Raw genomic sequence first — 9,025 nt, forward strand, 5'->3', positions numbered from 1 at the left:
TTTCATTTTGTAGTAAAGGAATAGGAAAGATCAAGGTGTAAAAGTTTAGTTCTATCCTTGAGTAGTACACAGTGAATTCACTAGTGACCCAACCCAATGATAAAAATAAATGAATGATTTACACCTCTCAAATGCACTGCATACATATACATATATATGTATGTATATATACATATATATTTATATCAGACAAAACTGTTCACCCACTTTTGCAGTATCAGGATCTGTGCAGGGTATGTGATTTTATTGTCCTTACAAGCTAATAAACTGTCCTGTTACTGTTTGATCCACATCAGCAAAGACACGATACTCCAGGGTCAGAGAGAGCGGGCTTCATCAGTTGTGTAGAAAAACACCAGTAGTCAGAGTTCATGTTTATCTGCCTTGGTTAAACATGGCCTGCAAGTCCCATGGAGGTTGGGGAGTGGGCAAAGAGCCCATGAAGGATACCTACACATGCAGTGGACTACAAAGGAGAACACTTTTGGAAGTTCAATGCTCATATCTATTCTTATGTGTATGTTCACTTCTGTCATATTAATTATTTTTTCAGAGACCCTCAGTACTTGAAGAGTCAGCTAGAGGTTTGTCCTCACCATGTTCTTATCCTGGTGCCTCAACGTGGGAAAAGTTTTTATGGTAATCTCATGTGGTCAGGGCAGGATAACAACTTCAGGGCTATTAGTATGTCTGTTGGGTCCAGTTTAATACAGGTCCTCAGATGCTTGTTTCCTTACCACAGAAGACTTTGGAAATTCTGCTTTTAATACTCTTGGGGTTTTGATATAACTTTTTAAAAAAAAATTTTTTTTAAGATTAACACCTGAGCTAACAACTGTTGCCAATCTTTTTTTTTTTTTCTCCTGCTTTATCTCCCCAAATCCCCCCTGGTACATAGTTGTATATCTTAGTTGCAGGTCCTTCTAGTTGTGGCATGTTGACATAACTTTTAATAATCTCTTCTCACATACACCTCCAAAACTGCAAAATGCCTTTTCTTACTCCTAATTATGTTACCTAATTAAGGTTATCAAATCTGAACATCCCATCCAATACACTTTTCCTGTCCTGTCATAAATCCAGTGGTTACATTTACTTTTTAACTCTAAACACAAAAGATTACCCTTTATTACAATATATTGTACTGGGCATCCAAAGACATCTTCAATCCTATCAGAAATCTCAGCTGAGTCCTTTCATTTAAAAATGCCAACTGAACACACCTTGTTATTCTTCATCTATATGAATCTTCTAACCAACTAAAGATGGCCAAGAGTTCACCCATATAATTTTATGTGCAGTATTATTTATCTCATGCTGTCACTAAATGCACATCTATATGACAGCTGGCATTCATTCATTCATTTGTTCATTTATCAAAAAGTATTTCTTGTGTTATGGAGATATAGAGGTAAATAAATTTGATACAGTTCCTGTTCATCTTGGAACTTAAAGTGTAGTTGAGGTGATAAACCGTATTGTCACAGAAAGAATCCAATAATTATAAATTATGATACATGTTTTAGAGTAAATCCCAGGTTTGTGCAAGTGTGTAAAAGAAGAGAGCATCAACATGTCATTGGGAGGGTTGGGGGAAAGACAGCTGGCAAAAGCAACCAAAGTAGTGATATTTGAGTGGGCATCAGTAGGATTTTGATCTTTATCCAAACACAGGGCTTCCAACCATGCTTTGGGGAAGGAACACTTACTGAAAATCTGAAGGAAGCTATTACTCTCTCACCAGAAAAATGTATGAAAGCACAAATACAGAAAATAAGCATAAAGTTTCAAGGAGTCCATGGACTTTCTTGAAGGCCGTCTTTGAATCTTTAGTTCCAGGGAAATTCCTGTCACAAGAGTAATGAGAACTCTCAAGACTTTTGAAAAGAGATATGACGTAACCATATTTATTTATATAAAACATTACAATGAATGTGAGAACATGAGTTATGAGTCTAGAGGCATGGGCAAGATTGTTACTAGTGGAGATCAAGAAAAGGGGGTATATTTTAGACAATCTGTGAGTGTAGAATTGATAAGAATTGCACAATTAGTTATGGGAAGTGAGGAAGAAGATAATAAGCAATAATGGTGGCTCCCAGGTTTCTGGTTTGGGCAACAGTTGGACAGCAGTGTCATCCACTCATATAGATATCACTCATGTTTTCCAATTTTAACCATTTATTATGTGTGTAGTGTTAGGTAATTTTTATTTTAACTTCCATTTCCCTAATGACAAATAATTCTGATCATGTTTTTATATGCATACTTGCCATCTCTGTATCTTCTTTCATGAGGTACTTACTCAGATATTTTGCCCATTTTTAAATCAAGATGTGTTTTTTTATTGCTGAGTTTTAAGAGTTTTTTTGTCTGTGGCAATACAAATCTTTTATCAGTTGTGTTTTGCGATCTTTTTCTCCCAGTCAGTGTCTTGCCTCTTCATTAATTTAACAGTATCTTTCATATAGAGGTTTTTTAAATTTTAATTTAATTTGTGTGTGTGTGTGTAAGAAAAGCATTAATTGCTCTTGCAAAAATAACATCTACATGAAGTAGGAATTGGTTTCAATAATGTTGGTGGAGAATATATTCTAGAAAGTGGAGGTGACAGGATTCAAAGTTCTGGCAGCAATTTAATAGAACAATCCCAGATGGTTAGGCTAAGACAACACCTAATGAGAACAAAAACCTTGTCTGTGATGAATTTTGAACAATACCTAGAGAGACATTACACTGTACTTAAACCAAATGGAATTGTTTTCACAAGTGTTGTAAAGTTTCACAGAGTAAAAGGACTTTTCTACATGAATATCAATTTCACAGCAAGTGGCATAGAATACCTAAACACAGAAGAGAAAATTCATGCAAGATATCTAATTATTTGATATAATAATGCATATAACTCACAATGATTACACTATGATTATATATAGGGATTTTTGCAGCTACAAGGTGATGATTATGGAAAGCATAGCCCCCATTATCAACATCTAGAAAGTAGCCACGATCATCTTCTATGTGTGTTTTTTCTTCGTTTATCTTTATCAACTCAGCTGTTGTTGCTGCTTCTTAAAAAAACTGGTCAAAACAAAGTTGTAATCACAGAACATAGCACTCTGGTGACTAAGATGTTTAAAATCTTCAATATTCATGGGTGAAGAAAACAATGTGTGACATTTAAACTCTGATCTACAAACAGGGTGATCATGAGTTTTCCTGGCTTGAAGACTCCCACAACTGTCCTAATCAGGATATTATAGGAGTTCTGACAGATGTTTGTTTCAACGTTACCATAAAATAATTCTGGTTCTGGAGTGATGCGGATATTCCAATAAGTTCCCTCTGACTTGATTCCATTCATCAGATAACCAGAAAGATTGTATAATGTGGTAACATTGACAAAACTTAGTGTCAGGTCACAAATTCCACTCTTATGAGTGACATCCTTTGTAGTAACACCATCTTTCATGCACAAGTGGTCTGTAACTACTGGGTCAAGCTCATTCACAAGAATTTCCAGGGTATGATCTCAACTGTCTATCTGGGAAATTCAGACTATACAAGTACCAGCAGTCAAAATTTATACATCCCATACTATGTGCTGCCCCTTTAGTGAAAATTGAATCAAGGAATTTCATCCTGGAAATTCTGGTGTGGGTACCCTTGGTGAGAAGTCTTCATTAAATTCTTGTAAGAGCAAAAGAAGCTTTGAATTGAGTCAAATTCACTGTAATCCCTAGCGAGCTTTAGGGGAGCGTGTGCTTTCAGTGAGAGGATGGCATCACATCTTTAAAATGGGATTTCTCTTGGAGACAAACTCGTTACTCTCATTGAGTATATAAGCTCCCTATTTGTCAGTTTTTGTCACATATATGATTGAATATTGCATATCCTTTAAAAATATGTCTCACTCAGATCTTGGGATGGTGCGAAAATCCCCAGATACTTGGCTTGTACTGGGATGCTACCTGGAGAACCAAACCTCTAGCCATTTCTCGGTCCCTTTAAAAAATGGCCAGGCAGTTTTCATCACTGTGAGACTAGCAAACAATTAACAACCACAGAAAATCAGCTACACAAAATCTCTTCTCCTGATGCCACCACTTTAGCTGCATATTCTTCTATGTGTGCTACTAAATACCAGGTTCTTTTTATTTTGCTAAAATTTTACATTAACTTTTAAAAAAGGATTAATTTCATTTTTCCAAATTTTTTTGTTTTATTTTTTGAGAGGGAACAAAAGTTGAACCTGAGTCTGTTGGAAATAGAAGCAGATAGAGTTTGGTTTCTTGTAGCCCACTGTTTCCCCATTAGAGAGTGAAGAGAGTGCTAGCTAATTTTGCAGCCATACAGTGTAAGCCTAATTATTATAAATAAAGGCCAACTTCTCTGGTTCTCTTTATTTGTTGTTTGTTTTGTTCATATCATGTTTTTGGTGTTTTATCAGAATTCATCACCATATCCATGGTCGTGTAGATATCTTCCTGTTCTTCTAAAATTTTTTTCTATAATTTTGTTTTGTGTTTTTATTTTGCATTTTGGATTTAGGTTTATAATTTTAGGTTAATTGGTGGGTAATTTGTAAGATGTATGTCTGGATTTATTTTCTTTCTTCCTTCCTTCCTTGTTCATGGATGTCCATTTTTTTCCAGTACCATATGTCGTAAAGTCTATACTTTCTCCATTTAAATACCACTGTGCCGTTGTCAAACATCAATTGGCTATATTTGTGTGGGTCTACTTCTGGGATTTCTATTCCATCCCATTAATCAACTTCTCTATCCCTACACCAATACTGGACTCTTTGCATTACTATAGTCTTATAGCAAGTCTTGAAATTGGGTGATGTGAGTCTTGCATATTGCTCTTCAGTATTATGTTGGTTAGTCTAGCTCTTTGGCGTTTCCATATGGATTTTAGGATACATTTCTCAATATCAGCAAATAACTTTCTGGGAATTTGACGGGGATTTTGATGGATCTTACAAGTCAAGCTGGAATAACTGACATCTTAACAATACGTTTTCAAAACCATGAACACAGAATCTCTCCCAATATATTTAGAACTTATTTGATTTCTTGTATCAGAGCTTTGTAGTATTTCTCCTACAGAGCCTGTACATATATTTTTAAATTTTAATGTGTTAAGGACACTTAACATGACGTCTACCCTCTTAACAGATTTTTAAGTGCACAACACAGTATTATTATCTATAGGTATGATGTGAGGCAGATCTCTAGAAGTTGCTCATCTTGCATAATTGAGATTTTATACATGTTGATTAGTAACTCCCCATTTCTCCCTCGTCTGACCCCCTGGTAACCACAATTCTATTCTTCCATGAGTTTGACTATTTTAAATATCTCACATAAAGTGTAATCATGAGTATTTGTCCTTCTGTGAGTGGCTGATTTCATAAGGTTCTCCAGTTTCATACATGTTGTTGCATATTGCAGGAGTTCCTTCTTTTTAAGGTTAAATAATATTGCATTTGTAAATATACCACACTTTTCTGGATTCATCTCTTCAATGGACATTTAGGTGTTTCCACATTTTGGCTACTGTGAATAGTGCTGCAATGAACATAGGAATGCTAATATCTCCTCAACATCCTGTTTTCAATTCTTTTGGATAAATACCCAGAAGCGAGATTGCTGGATCACATGTTAGTTCTATTTTTAATTTTTTGAGGAACTTCCATACTGTTTTCCATAGCTGCTGCACCATTTTGCATTCCTACCAACAATATCCAGGGTTCCAATGTCTCCACAACCTCATCAATATTTGTCCTTTGCGGGTTTTTTTTTTTAATAATAAACATCCTAACAGGTGTGAGGTGATATCTCATTGTGGTTTTGATTTGCATTTCATTGATAATCAGTGAGTCTTGACGTTTTCCCCCATAGATCCTGTACATATTTTGTTAGATTTATGCCTATGCATTTCTTTGTTAGTTTCTATTTTAAATCATATTACTTAAAACTTTAAATTCCAGTTGTTTACTGGTAGTAGATAAAAAAGTGATTAACTTTTTAAATATTGACTCTGGAACTTAAAATATTGTTATACCTGCATATTACCTACAGGTGGTTTTTTATACAATCTTTGTGCCTTTCTACACAGAAAATATGTAATATGTGCATACAGAGAGTTCTATTTCTACCTTTATAATCTCTCTACCTTTAATTTATCTTTTCTCATTATGGTAGCTAGGACTTATAGTACATAATACATTGCATAGGAATAGAGAGAGAGGAAATTCTTGCTTATTTCCAAACTTGGGAGGAAATTTTCCAGTCTCTCAGCATTAAGTATTATGTTAGTTTTAAGTTTTTAGTAGATGCTTATTATGAAGTTGAGGAATGTTCCCTCTGTTCCTAGTTTGTTGAGAGTTATTGATAGAGTTGGACTTTGTCAAATGCTTTCTCTGCATCAGTTGTTAGGAAAATGTCATATTTTTTTCTTTCTTTAGACTGTTGATATGGTGGATTATATTGAATGATTTGCCATCGTGAACTCAGTTTTCCATAACCGAAATAAATGCCAACTGATCATGGTGTCTAATACTTTCTTTCCAATATTTTATTTAATTTGCATATATTTTGAAGAATTTTTCATCTATGTTCATGAAAGACATTGGTCTGTATTTTTATTTTGTGGGAGTTAATTTTTTTTATTGAGATATAATTGATGCATAACAATTTGTGAATTTAAGATGCACAACATGTTGATTTGATATGTATATACTGCAACATGATCGTGTTGTGCAATTATTTGTTTTAGTGGTGGGAACAATTAAGATCTAGTCTCTTAGCAACTTTAATGTTTATAATAGAAATTTGTCGTGCATAATCACGGCACTGTGTATTAGATCTCAAGGACTTATCTATCTACTAGTTGCAGGTATGTACCCTTAAACAACATCTCTCCCATTCCCCAGACCCTGGTAACCAACATTACACTGTGTTTTTTTGAGTACAGGTTTTTTATTATATTCCACATATAAGGGATATCATACAGCATTTGTCTTTCTCTGTCTAACTTATCTCACTTTGAATAATTTCCTCAAGGTCCATCCATATGTCACAAATGGCAGGATTTCCTTTTATCTCATGGCTGGATAGTATTCCATTGTATATGCATATCTCACATCTTCTTTATCTATTCATCTCTAGATGGACACTTTGTTTCTATATCTTGGCTATTGTGAATAATGCTGTAATGAACATGGGGGTGCATATATCTCTTCAATAACCTGTTTTTATGTCTTTTGGATATATTCTCAGAAGTGGGATTGCTGTATCATATGGTAATTCTCTTTAAAATTTTTTGAGGAATCTCCATACTGTTCACCATACTGGCTGAACCAGATTACAATCCTACCAACAGTGAACAAGTGTTCCCTTTTCTCCACATCCTCACCAACATGTTGTGCAACTTTTCGTGTGACTGTTGGTCATTTTGATATCTTCTTTGGGAAAATGTCTATTTAGTTTCTCTGCTCATTTTCTAACCAGATTGCATTTTTTATTGTTGTTGTTATTGAGTTGTATGAGTTCTTTATAAAGTTTGGATATTAACTCCTTATTTGATACATGGTTTGCAAATATTCTCTCCTGTTTGTAGGTAATTGTTTCTTTGCAGTGCAGAAGGCTTCAAGTCTGATGTAGTATCCCTGATTGATTTTTTTCTTGTTATGTTTTTGGTGTCATATCCAAAATCATTCCCAAGACCCATGTCAAGGAGCTTCTTCCCTATGGTTTCTTCTAGGAGTTTTACAGTATCAGTTCTTACATTTAAGTCTATGATCCATTTAGAGCTAGTTTTTGTGAGTGGTATAAGACAGGGGTCCAATTTCATTTTTCTTCCTGCAGTAATCCACTTTTCCCAGCACCATGTGTTGAAGAGACAGTGCTTTCCCCATTGGATGGTCTTGGCTTCCTTATCAAATATTAGTTGACTCTATACGTGAGTTTAATTCTTGGCTAGTTATTCTGTTCCAGTGGTCTGTGTGTCTATTTTCATGCTGGTGCCATAAAGTTTTAATTATTCTGCCTTTGGTAGGAGAGCTTGAACTAAGGCAGTGTGATGATTCCAGTTGTGTTCTTCTTTCCCTTGATTGCTTTGACTACTTGGGAATTTTATGGTTCTATACAAATTTTAGGACTGTGTTTTTCCATTTCCATGAAAAATTCCATTAGAATTTTGAGAGGGATTATGTTGAATCTATAGATGGTTTGGGGCAGCATGGGCATTTAAACAAGATTAACTCTGCCAATCCATGAACATGGGATGTCCTTCCACTTGTTTATGTCCTTTCTGATTTTTTCATCAAAGACTTGTAGATTTCATGGTACAGATCTTCCACATCCTTGGTTAAATTTATTCCTAGGTATTTTATTTTTTTTGATGCTATTATAAATGGGATAGTTTTCTTTCTTTATTTTTAAGCTGTTTCATTTGTTAGTGTATATAAAAGCAACTACTTTCTGTGTATTGATTTTCTATCCTGAAAATTTACTGAATTTATTCATTAGATCCAAGAGTTTTTTAGTTGAGTCTTTGGGATTTTCTACATATAAGATCATATCATCTGCAAATAACAACTTTACTTCTTCCTTTCCAGTCTGGATGTCTTTTACTTCTTTGTCTTGCCTGATTGCTCTAGTTATGACTGGCAGTACTATGTTGGAAAAAAGTGGTGACAGCAGGCACCCTTGTCTTGTTCTTGATCTTAAAGGAAAAGCTTACCCTTTTTCTCCATTGACTATAATGTTAGCTGTGGGTTTGTCATATATGGCCTTTAATTATATTGAGGTACGTTCCTTCTACAGCCAATCTATTGAGGGTTTTTACCACGAAAGGATGTTGTATTTTGTCAAAAGCTTTCCTGCATCTCTTGATGTTGATGTGTACTTTTGTGTGTTTCACTTTTCTGATTAGTTTCTTTTCATTTTGGCTTGAAGAACTACTTTCAGCATTCCATGCAAGGAAGATAGTGTTGTTGATCTCCCTCATCTTT

General features: G+C 34.7%; 1 pseudogene; it reads right to left on the minus strand.

Annotated features, from left to right (window-relative positions):
• Positions 1-3,047: 3,047 nt before the first annotated feature.
• On the minus strand, positions 3,048-3,684 carry LOC100070357 (S-adenosylmethionine decarboxylase proenzyme-like; annotated as a pseudogene).
• Between the last annotated feature and the right edge of the window lie 5,341 nt (positions 3,685-9,025).

The sequence above is a fragment of the Equus caballus genome, chromosome X, assembly GCF_041296265.1.
Source record: "Equus caballus isolate H_3958 breed thoroughbred chromosome X, TB-T2T, whole genome shotgun sequence".
Taxonomy (NCBI): domain Eukaryota; kingdom Metazoa; phylum Chordata; class Mammalia; order Perissodactyla; family Equidae; genus Equus; species Equus caballus.